This window comes from Dendrobates tinctorius, unplaced genomic scaffold (assembly GCF_039654945.1).
Source record: "Dendrobates tinctorius isolate UK_male_01 unplaced genomic scaffold, ASM3965494v1 ptg000293l, whole genome shotgun sequence".
NCBI lineage: Eukaryota > Metazoa > Chordata > Amphibia > Anura > Dendrobatidae > Dendrobates > Dendrobates tinctorius.
This window is the reverse complement of record NW_027361960.1, coordinates 27839988-27856150: the sequence shown is the minus strand read 5'-3', so window position 1 is coordinate 27856150 and position 16163 is coordinate 27839988.

Below are 16163 nucleotides of genomic sequence, written 5' to 3'. Positions count from 1 at the left end.
AGTATACTGTATGCTGCTGTCTGACCGGTTGTCACTGGTGAGGTCTGACTCTGCGGTGCGGTGATGGGCGGCAGACACAAGAACAGGAAGAGAGGAAGGAGAGGGAGGGACTCTCAGTGAGTCACTGAAGAAGGCTCTGCTTGTGACTCACTGCTGCTGCTGTGCGTGTGCGCACTCTTCTCAGAGCCTCAGTAATCCGCGGGACTGGGTTCTTCTGGCTACACATGAAAATAGAGAGGGGGTGAGGGGAGGAAATTAGCACAGCACATGGTGTGTAAGCACTTCTGCCCCTTCCTGCTGGGATCTCTGTGGAGTTGGGGATGCCCTGTGCTCTATCAGCCTTCATACATACTGCAGGTGAGGGGTGACTTTTTGGACTCCTGTCATGATCATCTGCAAAGTAAGTGAATGGCCAGTGGGGCGGATAATTGTGCTTAGTGAAGACATTAGCCACTGCCACTATAAGGGCTCATTCTCACTTGCGATGAAATCGGACGAATTCAATCCGATAAAAAATCGGATTGAATTTGTACCAATGTTAATCTATGATGTGTCTTGATCAGCAAAAATCTTAGCAGCATGCTGCAACTGTAATCGCAAATAGAATCGTATCGGATCGCATCCCGCAATAGAAGTCAATGGGTGCGATAAAAAAATCGGACAGCACTTGGACCATGCGCGTGCTGTCCGATTTATACGCACCCGTGTCCTTTGAAATGCCGGCAATTCATATGCGGCTTTACAGTAAAATCACACTGACAGCTCAGAAAAGAATAGATAGAATAGATATATACACATAGAATACATAGATATATACAGGTCAGTGACACACACACACAAATATATGTTTTATAAATAGATAGATAGATCGATAGATAGATAGAAAAAAGCCAGTAATATATATAAGACTATACAGTAATATCACACTGACATGTTAGAGGACAAACGATATAATACATGTATACACATAGAATAGGTGTATATATATGTATATATGTCAGTGAGACATATATATCTATATATATATCTTTATATTTCATAGAGATACAAAGCAGAATAGGTGATAATTCCAATGTGCAACAAAAAAAATACCGCATTTTTCGGACCATAGACACACTTTTTTCCCCAAAAATTTTTGGGGAAAGTGGGGAGCGCGTCTTATGGTAGCAATATACTTACTTGCGACTATAGCTGATGACTGGTGCGGGTGCCGCGGGGCTCTGTGGTGCGGTGGTGGCAGCAGGCTGTGCTCCGGTGCAGGGGTAGCGGCTCTCTGTGCTCCATGGGGGGCTCCGCCGGCATTTCCTCGAAGCCCGGAGGCCCCCGCACATCCGTTGCTGGCTGCCGCCATGTTGCGGTGGCCTCTGGGAACATGGGCACCGGGAAGATGGCTGCCGGTCCGGGGACGACGCATGCGCAGGTTCAGATCTCGTCCCGAGATCTCAGGAGACAAGATTCAAATCTCGGCAACGAGATCTCGTCCCTCGAGATCTCGGGACCACATCTGAACCTACACATGCGCCGTCCCCGGACTGGCGGCATCTTCCCGGCGCCCATGTTCCCGGAGGCCACAGAAACATGGCGGCAGCCAGCAACGGATGTGCGGGGACCTCCGGGCTTCGAGGAAATGCCGGCGGAGCCGCCGCCCCTGCATCGGAGAACAGCCTGCCGCCACCCTCACCCCACAGAGCCCACCTGCCTCAGCCCAGCACAGCTGCCCCAGCCCAGCACAGCCCACCTGCCCCAGCACAGCTGCCCCAGCCCAGCTCACCTGCCCCAGCCCAGCACACCTGCCCCAGCCCAGCACAGCTGCCCCAGCCCAGCTGTCCCAGCACAGCCCACCTAGCCCAGCTGCCCCAGAACAGCCCAGCCCAGCTGCCCCAGCACAGCTGCCCCAGCACAGCCCACCTGTCCCAGCCCAGCACAGTTGCCCCAGCCCACCTGCCCCAGCACAGCCCAGCTGCCCCAACCCAGCTGCCCCAGCACAGCCCAGCCCAGCTGCCCCAGCACAGCCCAGCTGCCCCAGCTCAGCTGCCCCAGCACAGCCCAGCTGCCCCAGCACAGCCCAGCCCAGCTGCCCCAGCACAGCCCAGCTGCCCCAGCACAGAGCCGCCACCACCGCACCAGCCTGGACCACTGAATGACCCCTGTGACCACTCCTCTACCTGTGCCGAATCCCTTCCCAGGTAAGCTGAATTCAGACTGTAAGACGGACCCCCATTTGACACATTATTATTCTTTTCCCTATTTTCCTTCTGAAAATTGGGGTGCGTCTTATGGTCCGAAAAATACGGTATATATAAATAATTTTTTTTAATTTTTATTTTTTTTGTTGAACATTGGAATTGTTCATGTATATATTTTGCCATACCTGGTAATACATCTTATATTAGATTGTTTTTAACTATTGCTTGTTTTTTGGGGTTTTTTGTTTTTTTTGGTATGTAATTTTATTGTGATTATACACCATGTGTGTTGTAACTTGATTGGTGAGTGGTAGTATATATCTACCATTATGTTCACCCCAAAGCAGCTTGAAAAAGAACATATTGTTCGATACGCGTTGCTGTGTCTTTCCTCTATGATGGGGCATGTCCGTTTATCCTTGCTCTTATGCTTCGAATAAATTTTTGTATATTTGGAAGCTGGAAACTTTTTCATTATTGATTTACTCCACGTGTGGCTTCACGAAATATCCGAGCTTTCACGCACCACTACTAGCCAAGAAAGCAGGTGAGCTGGTTACTTTTATATTTAGCGACGCACCAGCGATCCTTACCAGGTCATATCATTGTCGGGATCGCTGGTGTGTCGCTATTTGAAAAGGGACCCTAAGCCTGCAATAGTGACTTGTACATAGTGTGTTTATCTGTGTTTATTGTGAGCTGATATGCTAATTGTGTATTGTATTCTATAACCAGTTTGTTGACTGTAGATAGGGAAAGGCTGTGAGGGTGTACTAAAGGACACTGGGTAATTCTAAAAATAGCTTATCTGCCTTGGGTATAAAAGACTGAGAGACGGGACCTCATCTCATGATACAGAGAGCTACTAGTCGGACATTCTGCACAACTCTCAACGGATGAGAAGACTGCAGCCAATTTATCATGGCACCATCACGAGGGACACGAATCTATGATTCTAAGGGAAACAACCTAGGAGTTTTCGGCTCCGGTAGGAAGGACACAGATCTGATCCAGTGACCATCTCTGTACCATGGATATGTTTGGAGAAAGCCAGGTTTTAGGACCCACTGGTCACCTGGTTCCATGGAGATGGTCGGATAAGCCAGGTGATGACTCTCGTGTCAACTGGCTTTGGACCTTGTATGGACTTTTACCTACCTACGCTTGTCGTTATCTCTTCTCTGTGTGTATATCACAGGTGGACTAGCGACCCTGGGAGCTGTGATGTTGTGTCAACTGGCTTTGGACCTTCTACGGACTCTATGGACTGTTCTTGGTCATCTCCCTACTCTTGTCAATATCTCTTCTCTGTGTGTATATCACAGGTGGAATATCGACCCTGGGAGCTCTGACGTAACATCTACTGTTATCCAGGCAAGTCAGCGGAAGGGTTTGGCCCAGTAATGTGCACCATGTTGTGTGTAATTGGTGGGATTGTTCTGTTTTCTATTGGGTGTTGTGGTTCAATAAAGTATTGCCACACTGTTGTACCCTAACCCTGTGTTGTATGTGTAGTATGTTGCCCACGGGGAGATAGAGCGGGCGTTCAGTGGTATGAGCCCTGGTCCATGCAGTCTTTCTAAAGGCAGCCAGGCCAGCGGACAAGAGCACCCACTGACCCCGTTTCTCCACAACCGGTTTGGCAGTGGGTCAGTAGTGGTGTGGGGTGTCATTTCTTTGGAGGGCCGCACAGCCCTCCATGTGCTCGCCAGAGGTAGCCTGAATGCCATTAGGTACTGAGATGAGATCATATGCTGGTGCGGTTGGCCCTATGTTCCTCCTAATGCAGGACAATGCCAGACCTCATGTGGCTGGAGTGTGTCAGCAGTTCCTGCAAGATGAAAGCATTGAAACTATGGACTGGCCCGCCTGTTCCCCAGACCTGAATCCGATCTGGGATATCATGTCTCGCCCCATCCACCAACGTCACGTTGCGCCACAGACTGTCCAGGAGTTGGGGGCTGCTTTAGTCCAGGTCTGGGAGGAGATCCCTCATGACAACATCTGCTGACTCATCAGGAGCATGCCAGGTGTCGTAGGGAGGTCAAAAAGGCATGAGGAGGCCACACACACTACTGAGCATCATTTCCTTGTCTTGAGGCATTTCCACTGAAATTGGATCAGCCTGTAGTTTGATTTTTCACTTTGATTTTGAGTATCCTTCCAAATCCAGACCTCCATGGGATATTCATTTTGATTTACATTGATCATTTTTATGTTTTCTTGTTCTCAACGCATGCAACTATGTAATGAATAAAGATTAGCAACTGCGATATTTCATTCAGTGATATCTATGATGTGGTATCTTAGTGGTCCTGTTCTGCCTCTGACATAATGACTGTTATCTATTTAATTTTCATAACATAAATTCAGTGATAATGCTCTGTTTGCCATAGATTCTGATGTTCACCGTTTTGGCTCCATCTAGTGGCCAAAAATAATAACTACAGTGTCATTGTACCTTAGTATGCTTGGGACACATGCACGCCCCATCTTCTATGACAAGTATGCTAACAAATACATTGGAGAAAGGACGCCCATCTCTGTTTCAACCTTGCAACAACGAGTTCTATGTGAAGGAACACAGCATCCAACTGCCCAATCATTTAATAGACTTTACTCATGACACCAGTGTGGTGTCAGGAAGCTATGATGATCAGTTGGGGTGCACAGTCTTCCAAAGAACTAAGCAAGACAAGCAAGTAGTAATGTCAGTAAAGGACAAGTTGTTCTTGGAGGTAATGGACAAAGGACTTGTAAAAGATGAGACCAACAGATGGATCGCACCTCTCCCCTTCAGAACCCAGAGACCACGTCTACCAAACAACAGATATCAGGCATTCAAACATTTCTCCTCTCTCAAACATAAACTGCAGAAGAAACCAGAAAGATCACTTCTTCTCCTTCATGTCAAAGATATTTGAGAACTGCCATGCAGAACTAGCTCCCACTCTCAAAAACTCTGAAGAATGCTGGTTCCTACCCATGTTTGGAGTGTACCACCCTAAGAAGCCAGGCCAGATTAGAGTGGTGTTCGACTCCAGTGCTAAGTTTGATGATGTCTCCCTGAATGATGTCCTACTGACAGGACCAGACCTCAATAACAAACTGCTGGGAGTACTTATGCACTTCCGTAAGGATTCCATTGCTTTCATCGCTGACATCCAGCAAATGTTCCATTGTTTCCTTGTGAGAGAGAGAGACAGGAACTTCCTAAGATTCTTCTGGTACAGAGACAATGATGCTACTAAAGAGGTCACAGAGTACCGCATGAGAGTGCACATCTTTGGCAATAGCCCATCTCCTGCAGTCACCATCTATGGACTCAAAAGGTCAGCTCAAGAAGGAAAAACAGAATATGGATTAGATGTCAGACAATTCATAGAAAAAGACTTTTATGTTGATGACTGAAAGCCATGCCTTCAAATGAGACTGCCATCAGTCTTCTGCCATCAGTCTTCTCAGGAGAGCCCAAGAGATGCTTGCTTGCTCCAACCTCAGGCTTCACAAAATAGCCTCAAACAGCCAAGAACTCATGAAGACATTCCCTGCACAAGACTTGTGTAACGGTCTCAGAGACCTGGACCTCGTGTCAGACCCTACACCAATGCAACGCAGCCTCGGGCTTCTCTGGAATCTACAGTCAGACACTTTCACCTTTCAGGTCAGCCAGGAAGAAAAGCCTTTCACACACAGTGGTGTCCTGTCTACTATCAACAGCCTGTACGATCCCTTAGGTTTTGCAGCTACTGTTACTGTACAAGGCAAAGCCATACTAAGAGACTTAACTAAGGAGACTTCTGACTGGGATGCACCTCTGCCACCTGATAAGAGAACCCAATGGGAAGCATGGAAGAACTCTTTAGCAGCCCTCTCCAACCTGAATGTGCCAAGTCCATACACCCCTGTGCCGTCTACAGAGATGCAGGGCAAAAGACTGTATGTATTTGCAGATGCTTCTGTCAAAGCAATTGCTGCTGTTGCCTGTCTCAAAACTGTGGACTCCAAATGTCAGAGCCACATTGTATTTGGGACGCCCTCACACCCAGGGCAGTCGGGTACTCAGTACCGGGCCCTCTGGATCTCAATGGAAGTTGTCACGGTAGCTGTGACCCGGCCCATGGCCTTGGGCGCCCATTGTAAATGTTCAGTGTGAATGAATAAGTCCTACTCCTCCATACCAAGCCAGTACATGAACCCCTTGGGGGATGGGCCATGTTAAAGTTGCATAGAAGTTCAGACAGGGGAGGCCCAGAACAGTTTGCAGTCTTTTCTTAGGACCACCCATGTTGTCACGCCCTTCTTCACCGCGCCAGCGGCCATTTTTAGCGTTCATTTTACAGTCTATCAAATAGGGTCATCGGCACATTTCCACAAACTTTTAAGTTCAATAAATCGTAGGCACACAGAACCCAATGGCATCGGGTCTCGTCATCCTGTTCGTGACGCCAAGTTGGGACACCCTCTGTGAATGAATAAGTCGTGACGCCACCTGTGGTGTTCGGCAATGTAGATGTTAGGCCGACGCTGCAGACAGATCCTCTGGGACAGATGGTGTGGTGCAGCAGTGATGGTATAGCCCTCCACAGGCAGGGCTGTTGTCCCAGGGCAGAGTAGATATGGTGACACTTAGGTGGTGTAGTGTCAGGCGCAGGGGATGTAGCAGTGCCGGGCAGGTTGACGCTGGAATAAGTGGAGGACACCAGGACATGTAGTTCCAAAGCTTTACTCACAGTCTGTTGTACAAACAGGTGCCCGCTTCCGTGCCGTGTCCTCCGGGTCTGGGATTCAGTCAACCCCCAGGCCTGATGGAATACTCCTTTCCAACACTCCGCCAACATATGTGCCTTTCTGAATGTCTCCTCTTATAGCGCCTTTAGATGAAGTACTCCCAGTACTGAGTTACACTGGAGTTCCTCCTGTCCGATGTTCCTAAGAACTCTACTTGTACGGCAGACAGCTGTAGCCTGCTTCGGGAACTCCTTGCTACTAAGTCCCGGCTCACTATCCAGTTGCTGTTGTGCCCCCAAGTCTTATATGGGAATAAAGTGGTCACTACTTCTATTCCTCCAGTGTCTGCTGCAGGACCATTAGTATCCGTACAACCTCGGGGACCGGGCCACGGCCTTGCGCTTAGAACTTCTAGGAAGGGTTCTCGTCTCACCCACGTCCTCTGTTCTCTTTTACTCCTCACGTTCCGTACTAATGCTTTCTTTCTATGGAGAGTCAAGCTTTCAGTCTATGTTGCTCTCTCTCCCTTTCCCGTGCCAGCAGACCCAGATCACTGGGATCTGCTGCAGCACTTCCATCCATCTATCCCTCTCTCTAGGAATCTTCTTCTCTCTCCAACCAAGTACTGACTAACTGACTTAAACTCTCCCCGCTCCTTGAAATGTAATCTAACTCCACCCACCTCCCAGCATGTTTCGTGTTCCAAGCAGGGAGCCACCAATGGGTGCTTTGCTATACTCCAAGCAGGGAGCCGCCGAAGGTGCTTTGCTACACTACTTTGTGGTGTGGGGTGCAGGTGTTGGAGTGTGGACAGGAGTCTCCACAGTACCTGGATGGGGGGTACCACACCTCAGGAGGAGGTGCAGTACCTCTGTGGCGTCTGAGCCTCAGGGGCGCCACATACCCCCCATTAAACACAGCACGTCCGCGGACTGCAAGGCAAACAAAGTTGACAATCACGGGAATATACAAAATTTTTGCAATGCTTAGTAAACAGTTCTTATCTAATCTTCTCAATGTGAGAGGCACTCATTCTTGAACGTTGCAAACAATTCTTAATTAACTATCTAAAGTCTTAATTCAAAAGTGCAAGTTTCATCATCAACATATTTCTTCATCATCTTTCCTTTTTCACATTTTCTACTTTTCTGTCATTAGCTTAAAGTGATAACCATTGATACCTGGCTCACCACCTACATTTTCTAAATCTCCATTCTTTATTCAAATCTCTCATCTCTTTATTAAAACATTCCTACATCTTATATAAAAGCTATCATAAGGCACATTATCAAATACTTCACATTCAAACTTTCAATAATTCTTGTAAGTGCTGGACACCGCTCCCAGCCGGGAGCTCTTGCAGTGTCCTTTAATTGGAGTCACGCTCCAGATGAGGTAGAAATTATCTTCTCAAAGTGTCTATGTAAAACCAAGAGAGGGCACCTAAAGAGGTGCAACTATTTACAAACACAGTTCCAGATCATTCAGCCTCCATGATCTCCACAGTTCCAAATGAAGAAACGCTACCAATCAAACTGGGCAACAAAAGTGCGAACAGAAAAACATGATGAACAAAATCAGAAAAAAGGCACAACGGTGCAAATACCTTCCTGGGTAACAAAGTTAGTTGTTTTGCAGGTTCTGGCTAGTTGTCCCCTCCTGGGGTACTGGAAGCTGTTGACTTGGGCTGCTGCTTCCAGGGAAGAACTTCTTGATGATCTCTTCCTGCTGCTGGACTGACATGAGATGAAGTGGTGGTGACACCTGGGGGTACATATACCTTCTTCCCTGTATAGGTTGCCAGTAGCTCTTCAGGTATGCGGCGGCTATTCATAGCATACCACCCTCTCAACCCCTCATGCCAGGTGAAAGTCACGTACGCCCCTGGCTGCAGGTCTCTAGCAGGGTGCCCCTTCCTCAGGTGCGACTCCACATCCCGCTGATTGAAGAAAAGGTCACTAATTCTTTTGGGGTCTGCAATGAACCCGAAACCTCTCTCGTGGTTCACATTTAGGACTTGCCCCCATCCAGCTGCATCCCGGGGACCATAATGACCAGCACGGACCTTCTCCTTCCGGTCCAGGTCAGGACCCAACACAGCCAGTCTCCGCTGTTCCCTCTCCCTCTGCTCCGCTGCCAGTTGGCGGAGGGTCTGCTGACAATATGACTCCGTCTCCTCTTCCTCCTCCCGGGACCTGCTTTTTCCCACCGGGGGTTCGGATGTCTCCCCCCAGAGTTCAGCGTCCCGGTCCCAGACAAGGTCCAGCACGACCTGTCCTGACGCTGCCACGGGCATACACCCCAGGGCCTTCCCAGGTGCAGGGGCAGCAGACATACCTGGGGCCTCCTGGCGGTGTTCCGATGCAGGCTTGAGACAGTGGGCAGCTGCAGGTATATCCACTGGAATGGCTGGTCCAGGTGCCGGCGATGGTGGAGCAGATGGCGGCTCCGGGTCCGCAGGGGCCTCCGGTGGGACCTGCGCAGCTGCGTCAGGTCCGGGCGGGAGCACGGCCTCAGCTCCCTGGGTCTCCGGTGACTCTTCCGGACAGGCCGCGACCAGCCGTATTGACAGCGTGGAGGTGTATACTTGCGCTGCCTGAGGACAGTCCGGTTCAACGGTGACAGGTACCGTTGGTGAAGGTACCGGGGCGACAGCTGTAACAGCAGGTACCGACTGGAAAGGTACCGGGTCCAGAGGTGCCGGTGGTGTAGGCCCCTCCTGGGCGAGCTGCCTGCTCAACCTGCGTAAGGCCTCCTGCCTCAGCCGCAGACGGCACGTCAGCTGGGTTATTTTGTCCTTCAGCTGTTGGCGGTTCATCCCGAAGACGGGGTTGGAGCCTTCAGCCATGGCGCCGGGGAGATCCGACTCAACCTCCGCACGCTCTACAGGCCTCCTCCCTTCTCCTTCTAAGATGGCGTTCTGGTGTTCTTCTTCCTGTCTGGGCTCTTTTCCCGCCACTGGCCTTCGCCCCTCCTTCTGAGGGCGGCGTCTTTTTCCTACTCCTCCATACCAAGCCAGTACACGAACCCCTTGGGGGATGGGCCATGTTGCAGTTGCATAGAAGTTCAGACAGGGGAGGCCCAGAACAGTTTGCAGTCTTTTCTTAGGACCACCCATGTTATCACGCCCTTCTTCACTGCGCCAGCGGCCATTTTTAGCGTTCATTTTACAGTGTATCAAATAGGGTCATCGGCATATTTCCACAAACTTTTAAGTTCAATAAATCGTAGGCACACAGAACCCGACGGCATCGGGTCTCGTCATCCTGTTCGTGACGCCAAGTTGGGACACCCTCACACCCAGGGCCGTGGGGTACTCGGTACCGGGCCCGCTGGATCTCAGTGGAAGTTATCACGGTAGCTGTGACCCGGCCCGTGGCCCTGGGTGCCCATTGTAAATGTTCAGTGTGAATGAATAAGTCGTGACGCCACCTGTGGTGTTCGGCAATGTAGATGTTAGGACGACGCTGCAGACAGATCCTCTGGGACAGATGGTGTGGTGCAGCAGTGATGGTATAGCCCTCCACAGGCAGGGCTGTTTTCCCAGGGCAGAGTAGATATGGTGACACTTAGGTGGTGTAGTGTCAGGCGCAGGGGATGTAGCAGTGCCGGGCAGGTTGACGCTGGAATAAGTGGAGGACACCAGGGCATGTAGTTCCAAAGCTTTACTCACAGTCTGTTGTACAAACAGGTGCCCGCTTCCGTGCCGTGTCCTCCTGGTCTGGGACTCAGTCAACCCCCAGGCCAGATGGAATACTCCTTTCCAACACTCCGCCAATATATGTGCCTTTCTGAACGTCTCCTCTTATAGCCCCTTTAGATGAAGTACTCCTAGTACTGAGCTACACTGGAGTTCCTCCTGTCCGATGTTCCTAAGAACTCTACTTGTACGGCAGACAGCTATAGCCTGCTTCGGGGACTCCTTGCTACTAAGTCCCGGCTCACTATCCAGTTGCTGTTGTGCCCCCAAGTCTTATGTGGAAATAAAGTGGTCACTACTTCTATTCCTCCAGTGTCTGCTGCAGGACCATTAGTATCTGTACAACCTCGGGGACCGGGCCCCGGCCTTGTGCTTAGAACTTCTAGGAAAGGTTCTCGTCTCACCCACGTCCTCTGTTCTCTTTTACTCCTCATGTTCCGCACTAATCCTTTCTTTCTATGGAGAGTCAAGCTTTCAGTCTATGTTGCTCTCTCTCTCCCTTTCCCGTGCCAGCGGACCCAGATCACTGGGATCTGCTGCAGCAATTCCATCCATCTATCCCTCTCTCTAGGGATCTTCTTCTCTCTCCAACTAACTACTGACTAACTGACTTAAACTCTTCCCGCTCCTTGAAATGTAATCTAACTCCTCCCACCTCCCAGCACGTTTCGTGTTCCAAGCAGGGAGCCACCAACGGGTGCTTTGCTATACTCCAAGCAGGGAGCCGCCGAAGGTGCTTTGCTACACTACTTTGTGTTGTGGGGTGCAGGTGTTGGATCGTGGTCAGGAGTCTCCACCTTACCTGGATGGTGGGGTACCACACCTCAGGAGGAGGTGCAGTACCTCTGTGGTGACTGAGCCTCAGGGGCGCCACAGATTCATTATGGGGAAGGCCAAACTTGCTCCACAACCAGTGCACACCATACCGAGGTTAGAACTTTGTGCTGCAGTCTTAGCCGTCAAGTTAGCAGAGTTTATCGCATCAGAGATGGATATCGACCTGACACAAGCCAAGTTCTACTCAGACAGCAAAGTAGTCCTGGGATACATCCACCATCCAAAACAGTGGCATTACATCCCCACGAACCAAAACCCTGCAGATCATGCAACTAGAGTAGTTGACGAAAGTCGACTAGAGAGCACAATATGGCTCTCAGGACCAAAACTATTGTACACTGATGTCGGGATCCCTCAGATATCTCTTTCATCTGAAGGACCGATGTTCTTGGGTGTAAGGCACCATATGTCTCTAATTGATTGCTCCGTCGAGAAGAATAACACAGACACAAGCTGTATAATACAACTCGGGATGCCTGCTGCGCGCCTCTCCCCCAGCCAGGCTTTTCCCTTCTTTTATAGTAAAAGAATTTAGATATCTACAGACATGCGCAATAAAGAAAAGAAAAATAGTTAAACAACTTGTCCTCCCACCACACAAATCACATAAGAAGGAAATATTCGACCTTGGTTAACAAGGGAGATGTCTGAGACATCTCTGAAAGAGAAAAGATAAAGTTCAGCATAAATTCATTTAACTCATTCAGTTCTTATCATTCCCCCCTTTGACATCTTCATTTTCCACAATCTGGAACACTGGATCCTGCAACAACAGCGGATAGTGGCTCGTTCACCAGGTACTATCCCAGGCCGACGGGTTGCCCGAGGGAGACAGGTCTTCTACCTTCTCCATCCCCCAGATACTGAAGCCACGTCCATCATTGCAAGAGTACGCTCCTTCATGCCAGAAATGAGATGTCAACCTAGGATTTAAAGGAATAATAGTTCAATTCTTGTTGTTTACAGTCAAACTTCCTTATCTATTTCTGCATCTTTTCTTGCATATAGAGATACACCAAAAAACAAGTTTCAGTAGCACATATATTACAAGGAGACAAACAGCAATACGTAATAAACTTAGTATAATCCCAGCTATCCAGCCTCCAATACCCTTAAACCAATTAGCTGGATTAAGAAAAGAGAAGGTGTCTGACCACCAACTGTCCTTAGTATGATTATTGTCTTTATCGTACTGATCTCTAAGTCTTTGAACATCCTCTATTTTTGATCTTAACTTTAAACTACTGTTGGGATCTATATAATGACAGCAAGCGGGTCCGATGACTTGACACATACCTCCTTGCGCTGCAGTTAAATAATCTAGTACTATGGTATGCTGATTAGTGACTATGATAAGCTGATTTTGGACAGCAACAGTGGTGTTCAATATATCCAATATATCCCATATTTGGTCATCTAAGTAATCTGTAGCCCTGACTAATTTATCCCACATTTGAGTAATCATAGGATAAATAAAAATAGAGCTGACAATTTTATTAGCCACACTCATCTGCACTATATGTGGTCTCCCAGAGAGGCGAGGTGTATTGTCAGCAGCTCTTTTGTACAACGTGTGTTTAGGTATACTCTGAGTATTCAACTGGTCATTCGGAATAACAAAGGTAGCTGGAGTCAAACGACCCAGAGTACAAGCACCTTTTACCCCTACTGGCAACCATTTATATGCATTGTCTCCACATACCCAGTACATGTCACTAGGTAGGTCCCATAGGGCTGAATGTTGTAGTACCAGTCTATGAACTAAATCTATGAACGCAGATGCATTCTGGAGCATGCACCAAGGTGAAAATTGTCCTAAAGGACTACAATAACCTGCATCAGGGTTTCCACAAGGGGAGGTTCCCTTCTTATATTCCGAGGACTCGTTACAAGGCATATTACCAGGAATATTAATACAAGTTTCGTTAGTGCACTGGGGAAATAAATTGGAGTACTCCCATGACATATTATGTAACTTTCTTTCTAGCAACATTGGTTTGAAGGCATCAGTAGAATGAGAAGTTACATCAAAGCTAACTTGTAAACCATACGATGGAACTTGCCCCAAGTAGGTTAACCGAGTCCTTTTCCTGGGTACCCAAGCCCCCCCTTTATATGCCAGATATTGAAGGTGTGTATTACTTCCTGAAAGGTTACCCTGCCACCAAGGGTATCCTACCCATCCCACAATAGGTATTCCAACAGTTGTGTTCCATAACTTCACATTATTTGTGGCATTATTAGCAAGTGTATCAGAACAACTGGTCCACGCAAATAATTCCTCGGGTGGCACAGGAATAACAAGGAACGGAATACTAGTGGCTGATACTGGTGAATGTGTGCAGATCCAGCAATCTGCTGGAGACTGAGTGTCATTTGACCAATCATTCAGTAATTTTTCATGATGTTGTATAAACTTATTATTCAAGGACATTGGAGAATTTAGACTGTCCCACGCAGCTACCATTATTACAGATAATGCAACAAAACCAAACCAAAACATTATGCACTCTTATGCTTTGTTAATTCCTGTGGCTAGTTTGCAATGCGATGCGTGGATCCAGGTTGGTCGTCCTTCCAACTTAACAGAAGTAGGCGTCGTTAGGAGTACTTGGTAAGGTCCTTGGTATCGGGGTTCAAGGGTCTTTCTGGAGTGTTTCTTGACATATACGTAATCACCAGGTTGTAGGCAGTGAGTTCCTTCCACACTGTCTGGATCTGGAATGGAAGAGAAAACTAGAGAATGCATTTGAGTTAAATGCTTTTGCAACTGGATTACATAACTTGTCAAATTATCCACATTGAGTGTTAAGACCTGTGGGTAGTACAACCCTGTGTTCGGTGGTCTTCCAAACAGTATCTCGAAGGGTGACAGTTTAGTTTTCCCCGTGGGTGTGTACCTTACTGAGAATAATGCTAATGGGAGACACTCTGGCCATGGTCTATGGGTCTGCTCCATGGTTTTCTGTATTTTTAATTTTAGTGTCCCGTTCATTCTTTCTACCTTCCCTGAACTCTGTGGGTGGTAGGGTGTATGAAATGTTTGTTCTACACCTATCATTTGCATTACATTTTGCATTACCTCAGCAGTGAAATGTGTACCTCTGTCTGATTCAATTGTTTCAGGGACACCGAATCGTGGTACTAGTTCCATCACTAGTTTCTTTGCAGTGGTTCGAGCTGTAGCCGTTTTCACCGGGTAGGCCTCTGGCCATCCAGAGAACATGTCAACACACACCAGAACATATTCATATGGTCCACTTCTGGGGAGTTGAATGTAGTCGATCTGTAGTCTCTGGAAGGGATATAACGGCCTAGGACTGTGTTTCCGTGGAGTTTTCACTACCTGTCCGGGATCGTGTGCTAGGCATATGGGACAGGAGGTACAGTGTAGCTGCGCCACCTTCCCAAACCCAGGAGCAATCCAAACCTTCGTGACTAGGCGTGTCATTCCATTGGCGGACATGTGAGTTGGAAGATGAACTACTTCTGCCATCCTTGGGTACAAAACCCTAGGCAAGCAGTACTTCTGATCTTTCTTCCACATTCCGTTCGTCTTCTCAGCTCCCATCTTTTCCCAAGTTTCCTTGTCCGTCTGAGCGGAGTCTTCTTGGAACTTTTGTAAGTCTGTAAACAATTCTGATGCATCCTTGTGCACTATGTTTACTTTTTCTGGAGTCCCCAAGGCAGCTTGCTTCGCCGCCTGGTCTGCTTTTTCGTTGCCTTTTGCTTCCATGTTGTCTTTTCTGGTGTGTGCTGGCACCCTCATAACGGCCACCCCCTGTGTCTGGGCCACATTCTCGAGGATTTCTCTGATCAGTGTGGCATGTTTTATGGGTGTTCCTGCTGCTGTCATGAAACCCCTTGTGCGCCACAAGACCCCAAAATCATGTACTATCCCAAAGGCATATCTCGAGTCAGTGTAGATATTTGCTGTTTTTCCTTTGGAAAGTTTTAATGCCTCATTCAGAGCTGTCAGCTCAGCCTCTTGTGCGGACTTGTGGGGTGGAAGTGCCTTTGCCACAATAGTCTCATGTGGTGATACCACAGCATATCCTGTGTGGAATTTTCCACTTTCATCGGCATATCTGCTGCCATCCACAAAAAATACAAAGTCTGGATTTGACAATGGTGTGTCTGTGACATTGGGCAAGCCAACAACTTCTTGCTGCATCAGTTCTATGCAATCATGTTCAACCTCGTGTGGGGGCTCAAAAGAAAGCGATAATGTGTTCTCATCTATATCCCCCCCTTCAGAATCTGCAATTGGCAACAATGTAGCCAGATTCAGATTCTGAGTTTTGGTAAACGTAACATTAGGAGGCATAAGCAAGGCACATTGCAATCTGAGTTGTCTTGCCATAGAAATATGTTTAGCAGAAACCTGATTTAGGATACCGTATATATCATGTGTGGTACAGACAGTTAGTGGGTTATCCAGTACAATATCAGAAACTTTGTCAAGTAGCAATGCGATTGCAGAGACTGCTCTAACACAGGATGGTGTTCCCTGTGCTACAGAGTCTAATTTGGCAGAATAGTATGCAAGGGGTCTATTCTTTTTGTCATGTTTCTGTGTCAAAATGCCAGTAGCATGCCCTCTAATTTCAGCGGCCATCAGTTGAAAGGGTATATCATAGTTAGGTATACCTAATGCTGGGGCTGACACTATGGCCTTCTTCAGATACTGAAATGAGTCTCGTGCAATG